This window comes from Helicoverpa armigera, chromosome 19 (genome assembly GCF_030705265.1).
Source record: "Helicoverpa armigera isolate CAAS_96S chromosome 19, ASM3070526v1, whole genome shotgun sequence".
Classification (NCBI taxonomy): domain Eukaryota; kingdom Metazoa; phylum Arthropoda; class Insecta; order Lepidoptera; family Noctuidae; genus Helicoverpa; species Helicoverpa armigera.
The window spans coordinates 5237102-5260592 of record NC_087138.1 but is presented as its reverse complement, the minus strand read 5'-3'; the positions used below and the strand labels follow the sequence as shown (position 1 = coordinate 5260592).

Here is a 23491-nt window from a genome sequence, read left to right as displayed (position 1 = left end):
CGCATTCGGGCTGTATACTCGAGCATATCCCCTCCGCGCGCCGCGCGCCGCATGCCAGGCCACGCCCTATCTTTTGCTTGCTAACGCATGAGTTGCTTTGCGTTGACGCAGAATTAACATGTTCCCGTGGGAATTTTGAGAAAAAACGTATCCTATATTAATTATTACTCCCGTGATTGAAATGAATCTAATGATACCGCATACATATTTTTTTAAAGGGAAATTTAGAAAAAATATCCCGTGGGACTTTTAGGATAAAATGTATCCTATGACACTCCCGTAATCAAGACAAATCTAACGATACCTCATACATCAAAATCCATCAAGCCGTTTAGGCTACAGGAGGTCACAAAGGAACAGACATACATACATACATACATACATACATACTTACATACACTCGAAAAACATTACCCTCCTTCTTTGGCAGTCGGGTAAAAAGCAGTAAAATATGTCGCGTACACAAATATAAAAACGTAGGCAGGTATCATAAAAATATTATATTAAGTGTTCGAAATCTAATACTTTTTGAAATGGGCCTATTATGCTCGCTAATTATTAATATTTATGATGATACTAAATTATGTAGTATGTAGACAAGATTTTTATGAAGCGTTTACTTTATGTTAATTTTGTATTATTTTATAAAGTCTAGTGCACATTTAGTAGACTCATAATATCGGAATATATTTTTAATAATACTGTTTTATCACATTTTTATAGAGAGAAAACAAAACAAAATTAGCAAACACAGAAACAAAATGTATTAGGTAAATCTAAATTTTTTTAAAAGTTTGAAATCCAAAATATATCGTCAAATGAGTTCTGATCAAATAATAATTTGGTCATTTAATCAGGCATTAAATATACCGTAACATCAAACTGTCAATGAAATACAAAATTAATTTATTTTGTATTTCTATCATCATATCCAAACAAAAAAAAAACATTCCAACCCATTGTTTGAATGGTCTCTAAACAATTCTCCGTTAGATTGATGTAAATGGTCAATTAACATATTTAAAGGATTTTTATTATAACATTGTTCTAGAATCTTTCCATTTTCAACTCAAAATAGTTTTAACATTTTCATTTTCATTTGTGGTTCTATCACAGTTAAAATTAATTATATATATTTTTTTCTTTCATTTCTTACGATGACATTTTGATTGACTTTCATGCCTTTGGTATAGCAGTTTAAAAGAGGTAACGACCTTCCAAACGACCTTCATAATATTATGCAGTACACAATATATTAACTCCTAAATCAGTGAAAAAGTGGCAAGCATACATCTTTATAAAAGATGGCATAACATGATATTTTTGACCTACAAAACATAATCTTCCGTGGGAAAAATTGTAAGTTAATAAACAAACTACACACTAAGTTTGTGTCATCCGGAAACTTAGAACATTAACAGCATTAAAAACCTGTCATTGTATATCATTGGAACTACAATTATTTATTTCGATTCTCACATTAATAGATATATTATTAACGCGGCTACATTATATTCCTAACTTTCTTTTTACAATATTTTTAGAAAAAAAAAACTACATATTTCGCCCAGTTGTCCACTTTTGACCAGTGTGTCAGAATAAGTGTAATTTTCGATTGTTTAAAAAAATACGACATACACAAAAACATGACCATATTTTACAATATAATCGAATTAAAAAATTCATTACGCAACCAATTTATCACATTACCACGCGAATAACATTTAACCCTTTTACCGCGACAACAAAACAAAAGTGGCTATAAATTAAAAAAAAAAGAACAACCGGCTACTTAACCCTACGATTCGGAAAGCCGATGTAAAAGCCGCTTGGACACCACTCGTAAATTTATGAAGTCGAAACACGATTATGTTAATACAAGTTGTACGTTCGACATATTTGTGATTTTCTCACGAATACGGCGACATTTGGTCTGCCTATAATGTCGATGAACTCGGTGAAATTTGTCGTTTGGCTTTTAGAATAGACACCTTGTTTTTAATGATTCCATTTTTAAAGATTTTGTAGTTGTCTTTTGTTTCGTGTTTACAAGTATGTTGACAGTTGCAAAAAGTAGGTGGTAAGTGTAATTTATATTGCTTGTTTTTCAAAATTGAATGATTTATGGACCTAATTCGTTATTGATATTTAAAATTGTGTTTTCCCAAAATCTTCTACAACTGTATTTAACTTGAGCAATAGTTAAACTAAAATAGACATTGTTGTTCTCATTCTAAAAGTATCGATACCAAAACAATACTTTTAACATTATTTTTCAAAAGCCATACCAATACCTTCCGTACGTGAACCCAACTTTTTCTCAAAACTTCAGCTATTTCTCATTGGAGGAAAACCGACACTTTTTTGTAAGTCTGCCATTAGATAGAAAAGCCACAAAGGCGCGTGCGGTATAGTAATTAGCAAATGGCCAAAGATCGGGAACCGATATCGATACCTTTTTTTTATTTTCTCTTTCCCCTCACTATTCGGTTAGATCCTTTGGTTTTGGGAAAATGTGTAAATGTGAAAGGCGTGTGGATACGATTACAGTTTCCGACTTTTACTGAATAAAGTAGTTGTTTTTCTGTTTGTTTTTATTTACAATATTGATTTACTTGATTTTTTACCTATAATTCTTTAAAAAAATATTCACCTTTTATTATTTATGCTGCTGATTATGATGAACAAAAACACTAATAGCCAATTTCACCGGTTATTGATAAAGTCTCCGATAGTTTACTTTTGGTTTCACAGGTTTTGGTTAGCAACATATGGTCGAAATCATTAGCAGCCTTTATCTGGCAGAAGGCATTAATTACCACATAACTAACTGACAGTTTATAAGTAACCAGTGAAACTGTCTTTAAAAAATGTTATAACATTCTTTTCGCACAAAAAAATCACTACAACACTAAACTAGTGTTGTCCAGTTATACCTATCGATAATTTGTACACAAAGTTCATAACTGTTCAAGTTAGTAACATAGTATAATTCTAAGTACTTCAAACACTAAGTGGGCCGGTTCAGAACTGCTCCATAAACTAGGAGCTAGGCGGTTCAAAGGGCACAGTTATGCTTAAGTAGTGATAGGTTCTTAGCCCATGAACTCTTTAGTCGGCCATTTTCTTTACTAGTGATGTCGTAAATGGTAGTTTTAGAATAGTTTGACGTTAAGATTATATGGGATTAGAGGCAGTATGATTATTGGAATAAGTAATGTAGGGAATAAAAACTATTTTATATTTCCTTGTATCTAGAGAGTATAGTATGTATCTACTCATAAAGGAATTCTCGTTAAAACAATAGGAACAGCCCGGATTCTAAGGCTGTCAGAGATATATTGTTGTGTCTTGAGGAACCGTTTTTTTATAATTAATTGTGAGAAGTACCTTTACGAATTCATAAATATGAAAATTAGACTTGAAAAAATTGCAGTCAGAGACAGCAATCTACCTACAGGCAAATAATTTCCCCTCTTATGTTTATTATAAGCTTCTTTTTCCTTACTGTATTTCTAGCATGGAACCTCGTATTGATAGTGATAGATGATATTTGTGCCACGGAGAGAGGCCTTAAAGTAAGTCAGTCGTGCAGAATTAATTCAACGTGAAACTATAAAATATAACAGTCTTAATTTGTCTAGTTTTTATAACAATTAAACGATATTTAATTACAGCTAGAGCATGTAACCTTAAATAATGTACGGTTGACCTCACGATATTGCAATTTTTAAGAAAAGTTCGTGTCTGTTTTAAGAAAGTTGATTGAAAAGGCCATATTTATAACATTTTTTTATTGTAAACCTTACCTTTATTCTGAAAGCTTAATAAAATAATTTGATAATAAATGTCATAAAATACTCATATTTAACTAATAAAATCGCAGTTAATTTGTTTTAAAATAATTATCTATATACAGACATTAAAGCGTAACATCACTACGTTATTGGGTTTGTGGTCTATTACCAATTTAATTTGAATCCCTTTTTCTAAATTTTCTTTCATCTTCTAAACAGGTACCTACATATAAGATCGATAAAGAAAAAAAATAAGAACTAAGAAATGGGCAGATCAAAATCTATTTTATTGTCAGATCTGTGGTCAAGCACGAATACTAGATGAAATAAAATAAACGATTATTCTATTATAATTTTAACCCAGATAGAAGAATTTACGATAAACATATTAGAAAATAAACAACAAATAATTAAATTTAAATACCTTAATAACATTTAAATTTGTCATTAGTGGAGCCTATCTTTATCTAAAATTGTTTATTTATTTTTTATTTATTGAGTCGGATTTTTACAGCATGACTCATAGGTCATTTTATTTGTTAATTTATTTTAAAAAAATCAGGTCCTTTCTCCTAAACAATATGATTTTAAAATGCAAGCATGAATGGAATTTAGCTTAGATATGGAAACTAGTTTTCTAGATTAGAATTCCATTCTTAGCCTTTGGAATTACAAAACCTAACGGTAGCGTGTATCAGTCACAACTGTTGTTTTTTTTTAATATATTTATTTTATCTCAAAAGGTCATCGAAGGCCGATCGAAAGAGAAACATAGATTAGGTGATTACTATTTTACTTGGTTAAAAAAAATAAAAGAAGTTTTAACAACGCTACTAAAAACGTTGTTTTTCAAAAAATAAAAGTTCAATTTCTTTTGCTTTCACACCTTTTAAAAGAAATGAAACTGCACACAGCAGTATATAAAGTCCAAAAACATGTTTTTGTGCCTATACATACAAGACAAGAGCCAGAAAGAAACCTAAAAATACAAGCTTGAATGGAATTTCAGTCTAGAAAACTAGTTACCCAGATCAAACTTTTATTCTACGGACCTCTAAAGTTAACGGTAGGGATACAATCAGAACTATTTATTTTATTCAATGAACGGGTTTTATGTTTTTATAGTCCATTAACGAAGTGATTGTTAGATTTATATTTGGTTGCCGTGTTTTTGTGTGGAGCAACAATTCATTAGTTTATTGACGGCAATCAACGAACAAATGGTAGGATTCGAATAATTTTCTTAATTTTTTGAGTAAATTGGCAGGCGCCTTAAATGAAAGGTAAATTCCATAATATGATGAATGAAAAATTCGTTTCACACACTGTTCAATCGAAATATCCAGTTAGTTTGGAAAATGCCTATAGACATTGATAGGTATAATGTTTATAATGTAATGTACACTTTTTGCTGTATAAAGAAAACTTACCTTTTTCTAACTCATCCCGAAGATCTTGAAATGATGTTCACTTCACGATTTTAAGTATCTGAAATGAAAAAATAGTATTTTAATAACTGAATCGATCGGTATACAATTTTAGTTAAAACAGGCTGTATCTTTAAGAAGGCCGCACTATAATTTTTTTCCTATAGATTTTCTGAATAACAAAATCAGTAGGTACCTATCTACCACCGTATCTAAAAACAAAATAGTCTGACCATAAAATACATTAGTTACACAAGTTTTCAATGAAATCATTGTTTTTACAAACAATCTTTGTAATTGGTACATCCAATATTTAACTGACCAATCACTGAAGTTTGGCGACTAAAGCGTGAAAATTGTGATGCCACGCATACCGTCGTAAATTCTTTTACCTACGTTGTAAACAAATAAGATTGCTATAGGTATAAGTTTCGTAATGTATACATTCTTGTTTTGCTTGGAAAATACGTCCAAGTAAGGTACTCTAGAAGAGAAGTCGTACCTACCTATGTATCACCTCTATCGCATCTTATATCTAGTATCTTTTTCCAATACAAAAAATATTTAGTAAAGGCGTTTTTATTGTAAGTACATGAAGCGTCTTATCTGTTTACCTATTACCTGATAGATACAACATAATCATACTTACATAACTATTATCTCTATGAAGGGGGAAAAGTGAAAAGCATCTCCAAATATTATACTGCTCAACACTCCAACAGTCTGAGTGCGTAACAAGCTCAAAGTACACAGCAATCTTCTATCATCGTATCACAAAAAGCAACATTTAAATCGCGGACCAATCACTCAAGCTATCCTTTGAGATGCACCGTGTGAATTCTGATCGAGCCGCAGTTGGCGCAATCGATTCGTACGACGATAATTTTAAAAAGTGATTTTGAAAAAATGTAAGAACAAAAGTGCCGCTCCTCTTTCGAAATTCGCAGATTACCGCGGCATCTGATAAACCAATAGTCATGTAGTCATGCAGGTGTAGATTGGCCGTTGATTAGTTTATTTTTTTATTTATAATTGGTTGTTTATACTGGTTTTGCTGTTGATGTCGTCTTGTCTACGTTTTGGGTGGTAGTGATAGTATCGGTGTTGAATTTTGGGTGATGTTTTGGAATTCATTTTAACTGGATTCTTCAAAAAATTTTAAAACTTTTTCAAAAGCTTAAGTTTAACTCAAAACAACAATCTTTAAATACAAACCAACATAATGTATCACCTCAGCTACATTTCTAATTAAAACAAAACCAACTATTCCACAAAAAACACATTTAGCGATGCCGATCTCAGTCAAGCACGGATAGCCGCGTACTTTTTGCACAAAATTAATCACCAACCATGTTTACAAATTCCGTCATTCACTCAAACGTTATCAGGCCCAAAAAAGGCCCTCCAGCGACAAAACGAAAACATTTAAATAATTACGAATATCTCGGGACCAATTAAAGGCGTCCCGCGCCAATGCGTTTCGAGCTGACTATAGGAGACAAAGTGTCGAGATGAAAGGCACCGCAGCCGATTGTCGCGGCATTGTATCCTCCGTCGTTAGTCCGGCATTATCGTATCAAGATTTATTTTAACGATTAAGTTTGTGGGCCAAGTTTGAGGGGGAAGCGGGTAGTTATCGTCTTACATTTAAAATTGAAATCAATTGCCAGTATGGAAACAAATACAATTGAAGAGTAAAATGTGCTTCCTTAAATTATATGTACATCCTTACACATTTCTAGTATTGCCTCAAGTTTTTATTACGGATAAGACAACAAGAATGCAAACTTTCATCAAAATCCGTTTAGTAGTTTTCTCGCTATCATACATTTGCTTCCAAACATACAGTCGTCCAAACCTTTCCCGTTTATAATATTAGTGAGATATGATTCCTGAAATTCAACCTTGATAACATTTCGATCGTAATGTTTTAGTATACATTAAGAAAATAATACCTACAGAATATCTATTTAGAAGTAAATTTTTACCTATTACTTCGAAAAATAAAAAAATGAATCCACCCGCTACCGCTTATAATTTGGTACGGCCACAAAATCAACGATTAACGCTTATAGCCTCAGTCATTAAGCCACAATTGGGCTGTGTGCACCTTCACAATTATAGAACGACCGGCCATTGTCTTACATGAAACAATATGCCTATTTTGTACCAGTTGGCTATTTCAATGGAAATAATTCCGATTGAAATCAAGGATCACCAGATTTATGCTGAAATTATAATTGTTGGGCGATTAATCGCGGTGGATTAATTAAAATTGGTCGTAAATAACTTGAAGAGCTAGGGCCTTGTGGTACTGTATTCTTTTTTGGATCGTGCTAGGTAAATGAAGGTAAAGGTTTATATTTTAATAATTCATTAGTCAAATTAAAAAATACAAGAAATATATGCACTGGTCACAAGTGTCACGCTATTGTTGTGTGCCATTGAAACTAATCTAACATGACCAGACTAGACTAAATTGATATATGCCGTTTGTTTGTCTATCATCTGTTTTGTTATATGACTATCAAAATATTTTAATTCAGTACCATAGAAATACGAAAAGGATATGATAACGTTAACATTATTGCCATACGGTAAAATATTAAATCCGTGATGCCACCAATACGAACAATGTACAATGTAAGCACCAAAATACAAACTACCCCATAATATTCCATCAAAAACCGATACAGTACATTTTATTACCCATGGCTTTCTTTAAAATTGAACCATTACTTCGTCATTCGTTCTGTCACTGACTTATAGCACCATTGTCTCTTATAAGGAACAATATTTCACGATACAACATAGCAAATTGCTTCATTTATAACGGAAAGGTACCAAAAAAGTACCACGGTACCTTTTGATGGTACACAAGTATTTGGGTTAAAAGGTATTGTAAAATTTTATTTGTGTGCCATGATTTTTAATGAACATTTTTCAAGGTCTTCTGAACGTTTCAAGTATTATTTATTATGTTTTTTGTTTAAAACTTTTCTTCTTGAGTATTATTTTGTACATATTGTACGAGACCCTTGGCTTCAGATCAGTACCACCAGTTACCTAGGCAACTGTACCTATTTAAATCCTTGTTAATCTTATGATCGTTTTGTATGTATTACATGTTAGCTTTTTAGATGAAATAAATAAATTACAAAACTAAATAAATCTATAGGTACTCCGAAAACCATCCAAATTAAATTCTCCTAACTTTCACGTTCCACGAATTGTCGATACATCCCCAAAATCAAACATACATACAAAATAAAAAAAAAACAACCAACTGCGAACAGGTTCCCCGAAACATGGTAGCAAAATCAGATTTTTCCATTGATGGGAACTTTCAAAAATCTATTTCCTGTCTGGACAGTTTTCCGGTTCGCACACCCTCTTATTATCCTGAAAGCTATTATGTAGCTAAATGGAGGGTGAAAACTGGATTGTTTTTGGCGAATATTACACCTATGTATTGCTTAGAAAAACTTTGTTTTTGTGTAAATACAAAACATCTGCACTAGTATAATAAAGAGGAAACATTTTTTGATTGTTTATACCTAAAGACTCCCAAACTACTGAACTAATTAAGAATTATTTCACTGTTGAAAAGTTACACTCTTCCCAACAGGGTATATTTTATTCCGGTATGGGCAGTAGTTCCGAAGGAATATCTGCGAGAAAACAGCTAGTGTAAAATAATACAGCACCCTTGAAATGGGTGTTGTAACATTTGTAATAAGTTTAAAATACTAAATCTATACCTCATTATAGAGAAAACAAAATGAAAATCAAAGTACCACCTGTACAACCCAGGTAATTGGTCTCATTATACCAATAAAGACGACTTCAAAGAACTTTTATGTCCTAATAAAAGCACATACGAACTTATTCTAAAGACACCCCGCTAAGTAACATGTACGTGTATTTTCTAACCTAAATTTAAAGCAACTTAATAAGCTCGTTAAAACAAAACTTTACATAACAGAACTTAAACTATTCTTTTAAAGTTTTCATTATAATCGGGTAACAAGCTATTACCTGGACTTATATTAGTTTCGAAGCGTCGCATATAGATTTTTTCTGTTGCCACCCGTTGACACAACAGTATAAGTGAGAAAGACGACAAATAATAGAACATTATGGGCCTTACTACAAAAACTTTAAACCCTGTTTTACACTTGTCTAATAAAATTTTGGCTGCAAAATGAACCATATGTCAACGTCATAATTTGACATTTTTTTAGACAAGGCATAAACTGACGTTTAAAAGTTTTTGTGGTAAGACGGTATATTTCTAAGACAAACCTTTTTAACGCCCAATATAAAAGTAGTCTCAAACATCCTATTACTAAACAAAAATATACCGAGAATTTTTGATTCTGGCGGTTCATCTTATATTGGTTGTAAAATGACATTAAACAAATGAATAATAAATGCTGTCTATAGGGGGCTTAATTAAATAATTTCTTTAGTTTACATACGCAATCAGATGAGCAGTTTAACATACAAATTGTTCTAACTAATGGTTATAGTTTTGAGCTATGGTGGCCCGTGTTATATGAAATCCGATAGCGACATTAACGAGTTAAAAGTATTTTGAAGTTATAAAATTGAATTTTGAATGAGATACTTAAAAATGGTTATGGTAATTATAGCTTAGGTTCTTCGTATTTTAACGAATAACGGAGTTAAGATGATGAATTATGTTAATCATTTCTTTTTTGTAAATATTTTCACGAAATTAAGGTTAGCAATATGGAATTATGGACGGCATTAAAGTCATAAAAAATCAGCATGATAATAAATTCAAACACTTTTAATGATAATAACAATCAGGTCGTTTTTCTCTTGACAAAAAAAAAAACATTATATATGTACATTATTGTACATACATATTTTCTTCTAAGTTCATCCCGAATCATTGTCCATTTCCAATACAAGATAAGTTGATCCCTAATTTTATAAATAAACGAAATTCGTTGAACTTTAAATCCTCTAGGTATTAATCTTTAACCCCAATCACAAAGACCATTATATTCTTAATATTCTCTCCTCGTTACAATATGTATAATGTTTTATGTTCTACCGATGAAAGCGACACTCTATCACAAATGTGTTTAATCCTATGTAAATTGGGTGTAAACTTTAAATAAACTATTGTCAGTGAATAATTTATAATGGTCTTAAGATTTTATTGTTTGATTTTAAATTGTGTTTTTAAAATATGGACTGTTAGAAATAATTTGTTTTGTAACTGGTTTAGAGTAGAGAGTGGTCCTATAGTATTTTTTTTTGTACTTCAAGAAGTTTACAGGACACAGTACACTTTTTATGTGAAAATACAAATTATTTTGTATATTGATAGCTGCATAGTAACGAAGATTGTTAGATGTGTTTAAAAATGGGACTGTCTTCAAGAGATTCTTGTAAATATAGGTACCTATAAAATGTGTCATATTGACATTAATAAAGAAAATTAAGAACGAATGACACAAATTAATATTTTTATATATTGTGACACTCGTAAAACTTAACATTTTAACATAAACCAAATGCATAATTATGCACCATCTTACCAGCACTGTTGTAAATTAACTTGAAGTTTATCAAGAGGTTAAAATTAACCTATACACGACTATACAACAAGCTTAGATACTTTGGTTTAACCATGATTAATTTTAATTAATTTATTAATACCATAAAAGCAGGTATGATTTTGATGGTCATAATTTTATAGTAAAAATATGATGTGGCTACTTAAATGTCGGTAGGTAAGTGGCTAATATATTGCTAAATGATGGTACATTAAAGTGTGTTGTGCTGTGAGGCACCCACTGTTTTATGACAACAAACGGCTTTTTGACCGCTTTTTGGAAATGGTAGCAGAATTATAATTTGGTAGTAAATAGGCAGTTCTGTGGTAGATTGGGAGGCGTGACTGTAATAATTTATCTCGATTTATGAGATGGGATTTCGCACCTAGATGCGCGAAAGTCGAGATTAATCGAGTAAAAGTACCTACTGCTAGTTTTTATATATTTTTTGAAATATTGCTCCATATACACTCATGTAGTAAAAAGATGTCTTGTCATTTTGAAAAAAATAAACTGTTGAGCAGTGCTTTGCAACAATAATCATATGTATTTCAAAAATCAAAAATGCTTTCGCCTTAACAACAAAAACATCTGAATTTTAATTCTATCATATCATAAAATAGTCTTCAATCTCAAATTGGACTTTGAAAACCCAATACAGGTTTTCTCAAAGCCTACATTATAATGCCTGCATGACAACAAGTCTACCTCTAGATCTAGTTTCCAACACAGCAGAATTCAATGATGACTCACACCTTTCTAATCAACATCATCACACAAATATGCAACAAAAAAACAAAAAACTTAAAGCATCAACAATATTAATAGCTCAACGCTGACTTTTTAAATGACAAATTAATACTTATCGGAACCGAAACGGCCGAAAATCAATTCTTTGTGGGTCACTGATCTACGGCTATCGGAGGTCATAGAGCTATGCATATATAAATTTTTAAGTAGCAAACACTCGAAAAGTTTTCTCGACACGAACAAGTTTATTTCTAAAGTTATCATAGCTCTTATTGTCTGCACAATAGGGGTTGTTTTGCAGTGTTTTGGTGTGATTGTAGTGTGGTAGTAACATGGTTATAGGTAGACAGACGGGCGCGGAATGAGTTTGTGAATATTTCAAATGCAATCTTAAGTCGTTGCCCACTATAGGTTCTATTGTTCTCGCAGGTTGTTTTGTGGGTAAGATGCTCTACTAAGATGAGCTGAATATTTTTTTTTATAAATAAGAGGCATAAGTCGAAAGCATAGAATAACTTTGAAAATATGTACCTTCTTAGATTATTGTATTTATCTAAGTCAGAACAGAGATAATAACTTTGATAAATTCATATTTATTTATATTGGTATAATTGGCATTAGTGGTTTACTTATTATCAGACTATTTACTTAATTTTATGTTCAAGTTTTTTTATATAGTTAGGAAGTAGGAACTTTAATCTTTTTCAATAATAATTTCACGTGACTTTACATAATGATGTAGTAATGTTTAAAATGTTGTATAGCGTAAGGATTATATTAAAGCTTATTAAGTAGGTAAAAGTGTAATTACATAAGTCAAAATAATGTTATCTCAGAAAATGTATTATGCAATAAAACACAAAAATTACCTTATAGAAAACGATAGTCAAAATATCATAAAAATCTAACAATTAAAACTACAGCTCACGACCAAATAATTTCCTTTAAAACCAACATTAGAACTAACCCAAGACTTCCTATAGCAACAAATAAACATCTCACGACAATACCTACGTGTATAAAATACATCAACAGCACAAAGGCACGATTTATACGTCAATGTGTACCCTGCCACGCAATGAACCAGTTGCAATACAATACTTCGAGAGCCATACATAAGCCTGTCAAACCTTATCCATGTTTATTTTAACATGATTTGCTTGATCTAGAAGTTGATCTGCATCTAATCAGCCGTTTAACTCGCATTTAAATTTTAATCGACGATCAAACACATAGCCCTTATTTCAAAGGCATAAAGTTGAAAATTGCATGGCAAAGTTGAGTGTTGAGTACTAAATTTATCAACGGTGATGGTGTTAATTTTGTATCGATAAAACCTACTGTAAGTTATGAAGTTTAATAGTAATTCTGTTTTTGTAACGAATTGTTTGGTTACAGTTTAGATTACGAAATTGTAAATTATTGTTTACGGTTGCTAGTTAATGTATTGTGTTTATTAAATTGATAATACTAAAATACATATTTTATTATGCACTAGCCGATTTCCCGCGTTCCGTGGAAACTACTGCCCGTAACGAGATAAAATATAGCCTATGTTATTCGGCGAAAGGATAGATTTGCAACAGTGACAGAATTTTTCAAATCTTTACAAATAAAAAGATGTTTCTTTTTTTTACAGTAGTACCTATACATTATAATATAGTTATTGGTCATACTAAAACACATATTTAATTATGGATTAAGTACAATTTAATAACCACCTCGTCGACTAAGAAATATTTTATAACAGTTTAAAATTAAAGTAGAGCTACTTTCCGACCGTGACAGCCTCCCAAGTCAACAACTTGTCACCGCATTGCGTTGTGGTTTGCGAAAAACAAACAACAATAGAGAGACTCTCTCCATACAATATCCTTTGTCAACCTTTTTATCAGGCCGACAGAATAGAGATAGCAATGGAGTGACCATTAATCATATATTTTTTTGTTCATGAGTACTTAACATTTTAAAGTCTCATTATTTTATTTTAAGATGAGAGGTTGTGTTAAATTAATAATTTTGTGTTAATAGAAATTTTCTTTAAAAAGACTGGTACTCAACTGCATCGCGTTAGACTGAAAACCGACCACAATATAGTTGGGAAAAGGAAAGGCAGGTGATGAATATTTTATTTTATTTTTTACCTATATTTTTGTTTGCAAAGTTTTGCCTTACTATTGGATACAGAGAGATTTGCGAATAAGCGATGATCTACCATTAGAAAATACGATTTTGACAAGCAATGGATACCCAGTCTAAATACTCGTCACACTTAAAACCAAAGCCTCGATAAACTTGCCAAAATAATAACACATTTCACATCTTGATTATAAAGTATTTCATACAAAGACTCAGCTGGTTCCATACGGTTGTCAGTTCAAATCAGTGCTAATATAAATACCTTTCATATACAAAAGAGTTTCTAAGAAGACCCACAGAGTACAGACTAAAAATCGGCCGATAGTTGGCCCGATGATAGGATCAAAAACAAATGAAAATCGTTAATTCAATCAAAGTTTTAAGTAGGTCTGATACCGGGCAAATACCTGACCGTGTCGTGTTATGATGAAGATAAAAGTCATTTATTCAAAGTAGGCTGAAAATCAGCACTTTTTGAAGATTACATTTACAAAAGACAGCCCCCAAAACGCCCGCCCTTCACCACTTCCTATGCGTTTTTGCTGGGAAGAAGAAGGTGGTGGGTGTACATACTACCATATATCTCTGCACTTATCAAGCGATGGAACAAACAGTCGGCCGACTAAAAGTCTCCAGTGTGCAGGTATTCTAAGAGCAAGCGAGTCGATTCATCAATCAACAAACAAATGAATACAGCATTTAACTTATTTTCCTTGTTCGGATAAAGACAATGAATATGATAATAATATCTAAAGAGATATCGTGATGGGTTTGAAAGAGTGATGTCATATATAATTTTTATTATTTTATCTTCTGGGAAAACATCTACAAAATGTCACAAATATTAGGTAATATTCACGGAAATAATGTTACTCATATCTTTTAAAAATTCCTGAGATCTTAGAGCTCATAAAATATTATTTCATAACATATTTTTGTCAACTAAATCTGATTCACAAAAATTAAACCTAAAGTGAACCTAAATCGAAACCGTAAAGTTATATTATTGTTACATTATAATTTATATTTAAACAATTACACAGTAACTAACTATAAAACAAAACTAACATTACACACTACATTAAATACATGTCAAGGTTTTAGCATATGTCTATACAGGCTGATGATTTGCATAATCTTTATTTAATTGTTATTCACTGTACTTGTATGAGTACAGTGTACTTGTATGAGTCCACTTCTGTACTTAAATGAGTACAGTATCAATCGAGGTTGATTTCTTATGTGATAGGTAGCCCGTTTATGTTAGTAGTGTAAATTAAGTGCGGTATAATTCTATATGTTATCTGATCTGTTTTATGGATTAAGTAGCACTTAATAAATGCTGGTTTAGAAGTCGTAATGTGTATTAGCTTATGCCAGTTATTTATTTTTAACTGTTCAGACATGGATTATTATTATTTTTTGTTAATTTTTTTACCATTCATGTTGTTATTTAAAAAATCCTTTCTAGTCATACATATTCAATTCTCAATTTTTCTTATACTTAGTTTTAAAAATAATTGGTGGTCCTAAAATAAATGATAAACCAATGTCATGTCATTGCTTTTAGTCCACTTCGCTTCAAATCTGGCGCAAGCATTCAAGCTTCGCGAGTGGACGCAAGTGCACATTGTTACCTTTTATTACCTCCTATAACATCGTATGAACATCTTACATCACACTGAATTTCCGACTCTGTGCCTCAAAGAATAAGGGCAAGTTTAGAATGACAGGAGTAAAGCACTTACGCTACATTGTACAAATCAATAAAATTCTATCAGCTAATCTCACTGCAATCGATTTGAAGCCTTGTGTACTTAGTTTAAAGATGACTTTTGGATTGTCGCGAGATGCACACTAAATCCCTTTAGAAATAAATCGTATTCCATTGTTGCGAAAAATTGATTTACGTACAACATCTGTTAAAGCGTAGCTGTAATGTTATATTATATTGTTGTTAGACTTATGTTAGTATGTAGGTCGTACACAGGTGCTTAAGTTAAAGTTTTGTAAGTACTGTAATGTTAACTATTGTTTATTACTTAGATAATTCACTGGGAAACACTGTGAATGGTACAACACTGTTTTGAAATAAGATTAAAATCTTTAAGCTCATTTGTGGGTAGGAACTTAATTTTAAGTGCCCATAAGTTTGTTGCGACCACAATAATAGAAATGAGGGGCTTAAATAATAATTTTGTAATCAAATTGTTTGGTGATTGTTATGTTAATTTCGTGATAAAATTTAATATTATTGTTGGCAAGAGTTACATTCTATCGTATTTATAGTTCTATGCTGTAGAGGTGTTTTCTACTTTCTGCATACCATAGCTGCGTGATAATAACACGGGTAACGGATTTCTTTGGAAAACACTATAAGCCATAGGTATACTATAGAATTTAAATCCTCTGCCTACCTGTAAATGTGAAGCAGATGACACACAAGCTTTTTAGTTTTTTAGATAAAAAGCCGAGCTAAAAATCTTGAGGAAAACAATAAAAAATACTTCTCAATATGTACTTTTAAAAATGTTGTTCAATAAAAGATTGTATGATAAAACCAGTTTTAAAGAAATCAACGTTCATACCACAACAGTAATATACAGAATACAGCCTTCTTAGCATAATTACATTTTCTTAAGCTCTTATACATGTCATGCTGCATAATCAGAGATACAGAAAATAACATTAGATTAGACCCAGCCTAGATTATGGGCTAACTTGACTTTAGGTTAAGTTGAGATTTTGCTGTGTCTATTTTAAGTTATTTTTATTGATGGTTTACAATTGATTTTATAGACTGGTGTTCTTAATACAAAAGTTCATAGTTATTTAGCAACAAAAATATGTAAATTATCATTTAAAATATCAGCTTAATATTCAGTGTCTTCTACAGTACCCATCCTTTTTTTCGTAGAGAAACTATAGACTTCTAAGCAACATGACTTTCCTAGCAATTTACTATCAAAGAAGAAATCTTAACACCAATATATCATCCGTATAACTAACATTCATATCGCCATTTATCAACAATAATAACTATTACACTCTTTCATTTAATAACTAAAAGTCATATAACAATAGATACAGACTTTTCCTCTCAAATGTCAAAAGCATTGGCCAATATAATGAATACATGTAAAAATCTACGAAACAAATGAACAAACAATAATTACAACACAACGAGCATTGTACTATGTATCGATTAATTGGCTTAATTCTATTTGCTCTAAATCCATTGTTTTCTGTTATCAAAGTTTTCATACATTACTTCCACTGGGGTCGAAAATTTTGTAGAATAAAAAAAAATATTGTAGCTTTAAACTATCTATCTTGCATTATTTTCTTAAATATGTATAAATAGGATACCTATATTATTATGTAAATAAATAAAATTATGTAGACCAAATAAATTAATTCAAATATATTTTCAAATTCAGTCCACATGGCCAAAAAAATGGGTAACGTCAGCAAAATATCAAAATTACGACTCTGTCCTACCTAAAATCTTTTGAAGCTCGGGGGAAGAATTTTATTATTTTTTAAAAATATTTTTTGATTAAGACCCATTGAGAAGGAATTTGTGGAGCAGATGAGAACAAACCGATTGTACTACATATCGATTAATTTATCGATTCCCCGTCGTATCGTAGAGGCGACAAGTAATCGATCATAATCGAGAGAGGCGGCGAATTGATCGATTGTTTTATAAGCTGTGAATAAATTAAAAATCGGATTGTTATCGTGGATAATGATGTATAAGGTTGTTTGATGGGGATTTCATGGAATTATTGTATAAAGGAGAAAGAGAGGTCTAGTTTATTTGTTTGTATTAGGATTTGTAGAACATACTCCTTTTTTATTGTTGATGGCTTCATGCATAATGATGCTTATTTCTTCATCGAATCGAACCGTGTATGAAGTAGGTTGTATCTAATAAATAGACAAGTCAGTCATAGAACCTGGTATAATAATCTATTATCCCTTTTAAAATAAAAAATAATAATTCGAACCGCCAAATTGCTCGCTAATCCGAGCCGGTCCAAATCGCGTTGTATCGTCCTTGATAAAAAACGTTTGACGTCATGTCGACCTGATTTACGACATAAAATAGCTTACTAGAAGCTAGTTGAAAGTTATTATACACACATACGTAATCAAACTATATCCAAGTAAGTTGCATAACCTTTTTATAGGTAATAACAAATCTTCTTTGCAATTTCGCAAGTAACTACTTAAATCGTTCTCACCGTTTCACAAGATTCAATATAAACTTTTAATTAGACAACTGTTAAGCTCAGTAAATCAAATGTATCGTAAACCATTTCGTCTATTATAAAATGTTGCTGTATGTTATATTATGCTCGTATAATTACCATATGTATTAACTAATTATTGCGTAGTCAAAGTAAATAAAGTCGAGAAGTGCTAGTCATCTCGCGAACTATTTCGTTTAATTGATTGACGGGTAATTTGAACTGTTAGTGCCGGTCCAGACGGTACGTTGCGTTGTCGTAACGTAAATATTTTGACGCACGCCACACAGGCCTTATCGCAGCGTTACTACGACTCAGTTTTAACGTTCCATCGACGCAGCGGCGATGCGCTGTCGCAGCAAGCATTTTGTCAAAACATTGCAATCAGTCTTTCAACGCACAAACAACTCAATGCTGTCGTTTTGACGTCGTAACGAGTACAATCCCTCTAACATCGTTTTGGTTATTGGTATTAAAAAAAAACTCAGCAAAACCGCTGCGTCGACGCAACGCGCCGTGTGGACCGGCTCTTACAGTTACGTAGGTATAGTGGGTGTGTTTCTCTTATTCCGAGTGACCGTGATAAGTTCGTGAACAGGTGCACAGTTTGTAGGATTACTATACTATTGACTGGTTGTGTAATCTTCGTTGTCGTATAACTATCAGTGACGTAAAGAAGTCACATGTTGAATAATCATCATCCTCCGAGCCTTTTCCCAAACATGTTGAATAATGACCGACTTAATTATGTCGGCTCAATACCATTCTAGGAAGGGAAGAAGATTCAAGAATACAGGACCACCGTTTTGATCAGGAGGCCTAGAAGACAATTTTTGTGAGTCTGTGACATTTTTCAGTCAAAAGGAATCAATAAAGAAGGAGGATAGAATATCAAGAGTTAACTAGAGGAAGTCGGATTTCCCATCAATTTATGCATTTCTGGGGAAATCCTTATGTAAAGGCTACCGATACCTATGATCTACCTAAATAGGTCATGCTAATTTTACAACTATGAAAATCAAGTTATTATTAGTAACAAATACATTGGAAAGACATTAATTAAATCGTATAAAAACCCAAAATTCTGAGGGAAATCGTCGTGGGAAAATCCACGGAATAATAATAAATTAGTAATAATGTGATAGGTCACGCCATCTGTCGCGATAGTGGGAACTACCGACTCGACGTTAATCTATTTAAAACCTTATGATAATGATTAATGAGTCTTAATTGGCGTGTGATCTTAGTTAAGTATAGCTCCATTGGTTTTGTTTAAAAGAAGTGTAAGTGGTAAGTAAATGCTGTGAAATGACACATTTTTTGCAAATAATTGGCATTTCATACCGAGCTTTTGAATCTTTCTTTCTGTATACGATTATTTCCTTCTGATTGTTTTACTTTTGATATAAATATGTAAACCTACACACATATTTTGTGCATGTAATTCAATAACTTGGTCATTTTACAAGGCATTCATATAATAAGTTCTGTACCTACATGTAATCGGAAGTGACAATACTAATTACACATCTTAATTCCCTTTCGAAGATTAATGACGTAATGTATTATGTTACTAAAACAAAATAACCAGTAACAGTACTCGTCGTAAAGAAACTAGTTTCGATACTATTTCCTAATTTATTACCTAACTTTACAAGGTTTATTTTTATTAGAATAGCTTCGATTTAGTAAGTACCTGTTAAGTGAAGTTATGGCTAAGAAATCCGGCCAAAGCCGCGGGGCACGGCTAATATTTATATTATAATTGTGTTACTCAATGATCTGTTTCACGGGCTACCACCGTTGAATTCTCACAATAAATTATATTACCGGCGAAGTAGAGCAACTTGTCTTGCGATAACACAAGATTTCGTACCTACAGTATGCTCCAATTATGAAGACAATATAATTATATTTATTCTAAAATTCAATTTGTGTGATAGAGATCTTTTAATAAGTGCATAGTGTTATGAAATTAGTTGTCAAAGGTGCCAAAACCGTTTGACATTCTAAATAGATAATTGTGAAGTGGTGACCTTTTTGTCCGCGCTTGTCAAAATTTTCGACACCAAAGTTGCTCTATTTGTCATCGTACTTTTTTTTATTTTATTCAATGACGTTTTTGTTATTATAACAAATGCATATGTAACAATTAGAGTTTATATTAAGCTACCTATATTTTTACATGGTTAGGCTAATAAATAATGGTTATTATAATTTTTACTACATTATAATTAGTATGTTTATATGTAGGTATGTCTGATGCCCATGGCCAGATTTTAAGTACTTATAACAGACAGGAAAATACGAGTGCGGTTTTAGATTTCGCCAAATCACTTTCTAGTTTAATTTATAGCCTTGTTTGTCACATTATCTAGTACGCCAATATGCAATTAAATTAACTAATGCTTACGTTTTTTAACTCTAATATTAATAGCGGTATATTTTTTAATAATAGTTTGGTATCCAATAAATTTTGTGTGACCAGACTTCTTAGTTTTATTTCTAAGCTTTCTTTAGTTATATAAATCTTCGGCCTATTCGTTATTTTAGTATCTACTGTAATTGGGCATAGGCAGTTTTCACAAAATGAAGATATCATTGATCACCACGCTTATTTAATAGAAATTCGCCATATCAGATTTCTTTATATTATATTTCACTCTTGTTCAGTAATGACCACCCAAAAACTAAACACAACCATTATAACAATAATTCAAGCCTAATAGTTCCCTAAAAAGTAGACCACACATTTTCTCACACGCTATACATACATATACACACATACACACACACACTCGCGCCCACATCCCGCGTCAGAAAGTGGACGCTCCTCGTTGCGCAAACGCAAAACAATCGAGAGTTGCGAACATATTAGATAACTGGTTTTTTGTTTGATACAGAGTTTGAAATGTTTAGACATGACAAGTGTACAAAAAATAAGAATTAAGTTTATTAAGGTAATTCTGAGTATTTTGTATTTAAAACGTGCAATAGTTTTTACCTTTGTTGGACAAAATAATGTAAGACAAAATTCTATAAATGCTGGTAACATTTACAAGTTACAAGTTATTGACATTTATACAAAACAAAAGAACATTACAGCACAATATTTTGTGCCGCATGCTTTGTTTCAGTAAAACAATATGCAGTCAATATAAGTTTTACTTTAACTGTGTGAAAGTAAAAGTCAATGCTTATTGCCGCCTCCGTACTTACACATTACGGCCTAGCCTTTTCTCGAATAGCATGCGGCTTCCAGTCTTACTGGATATGACTGAATACTAATTTCACTATCCATAAAGTCGGCCGAAGAAGCTACCTGACTTCAGTTTACCACCATTGTTTGTTTCCAACTTTCTTTGTTTGTGAAAAAAATCGGGAATACATTTCAAATATTCCAGCTTTCAATTGGGAACCTATTGACTTAGACTTCTATTTTAGGAATATCGATTTTAGCAAGCAGTACTTAGGCAAAATTTTAAGAAAACATGCAATCAATTAGAAAAACATTTGTTTCCCACGCTATAAAATTCATTTAAATAAATTCAGGCCTATTGTAGTGATTCTTAACTCTACATTCCCAAACAGAAAGTGTACCAATCCAATCTATCGCAATCTACCTAATTGATTGTTATGATTAGTTATATTTATTGGTCTAGCATTATATGTAGTTATAATATACGTGTCGATACTTATAGTAACGTTGCTAACACTTTGATTCTACCATACATTATGGCCTGCACTTAAAAAGATTGATATTTAAAAGTCATTCGGTATCGCAATGTTGAATCAATCTATCGATATTTATGACTTCATTTGTAATTCGATTTGAAGTGAAATGTCTTATTGGTGGTGAAAAGTGAGGTGTTTAGATAAACAAATAAATGGTGTTTTATAAAATTATTTCTAAAATCGGATTTACCTTCACCATTTGAAAACAGTTAGAGAGGAACCACGTGGCCAGCAATGGGACAAAAGGCTTACGATGATGGCATTAGGTAGGCATACGTTCAACGTAGCTAAATAAAGGTTCGTGGATAAAATTTTTGGAATGTGTATTGTATATGGCATCCCAACAAATCTGTTAGTACCACCACTGATTACGTACCATTTTGAAAACTCAAAAAATTACTGTTTCACGAGGTTCAATATACATACATACCTACGTTTAACTACTTAAATGAAAACTTAACAATAACAAAATTCCAGGCACAAAGTTTCAAATTGTTCATGCAACACAAGTGCATTTGATCATAATAAAGCCAAGAACACAATGCAATAACACATGGTAAACATTATTACACATTCGTGAGTACTCTTCGTGACTATAATATAACTAAAAATATTTAACAATAACACATACTTACGGTTATATTTACCTGTTTGACTGTAGTTATTTAGCTGCCAATGTCAAAAAAACAATTGTACAACCTATGATCCAGGATCTGATGTGGATTTCCATCTAAATTGTGTTTGGGTAACGCAAAAAGTTTTATTGTGTAACGTGGTTAAAATGCTGCTTGTGTTTTTGCGGAACTGCGCAAAGATGTTGGTGTGATGTAACAAACTATAAAAAAGTGTGAATTTAAAATAATTTCTATAGTGATTACTACTTAACTTTGACTACCACTTTCTCCTAACTGTTGCTACTTATCCACAGCCATAAACAGCAGTTTTAGCAGTTGGCCTTAAGCATTAATAAGTTCGTGTGTTAAGCAGCATTTTAGCGCCCCACAAAGTAACAATAGTTTCAAATATGATTACGATGCGGCTGTTAATTAATTACAATTTAACGCATCAGCTAATTTAACAATACTTGTCAAAACTTCCAACGTTGAGTAACAAGTAGGAATTAATGAAGAAACAAAAAAGCATTGCACGATTGTTTTAGGAGGAAAAAACAGTAAGTATTTGTAGGTAAATATTAAATTGTTTAAAGGTAACCTTTAAAGCTAGATATAAGTAGAAAGATTTGAGGATATATTTTTTGAAGTAACGTTAATTAGATAGTTTCTAACTAGAATTTTGATAGACTCTGATTACCTATGCAGAAACGTCTGATGTGTGTGAATGTTACATTCTTTGATTTTGAATATAAAATTGGTAAATATGAATGTTGAGATATTACGTCAGATAAGTTTGAGTAACTGTTTAGGCGGCATACTGTCTACAGTTTCTGTCTCCCACAGTTTTTTTACATAATTCAGGCGTGTCAGCATTTTTTACTCATCAAAAAGTACCTATATTAAGTATCAAGTTTGCAGAGATTATAAGAAACATCAACGAGTTATGTTTTTTAATGGGAGTCAATCTATACGAATAATTTTGATGTGTAAGTGAGTTACTCTATCCGTGTGTAGGGCTTTCATACCAGATAGCTGATAGTTAGAGATCCAGAGAAAGGCTACTTTGTACCTAGCTGCGGCAAGTGGTTCTATTTTCTATCAGGACGTGAGTGAAACCCCGGGGAATAGCTAGTCTACACATAAAAAAATGTTGTTGATGAAAGTCTATCTCGAAACTTT

General features: G+C 31.8%; 1 protein-coding gene across 1 annotated transcript in view; it reads right to left on the bottom strand.

The window, feature by feature from the left end:
• Positions 1-23491, bottom strand: part of LOC110372961 (transcription factor SOX-5) — a 265683-nt gene that overhangs the window by 162152 nt on the left and 80040 nt on the right. The window contains exon 2 of the mRNA XM_021330012.3: positions 5228-5285. The gene's annotated coding sequence lies outside the window, so the exon portion shown is untranslated. The remainder of the gene's footprint in view (positions 1-5227; positions 5286-23491) is intronic.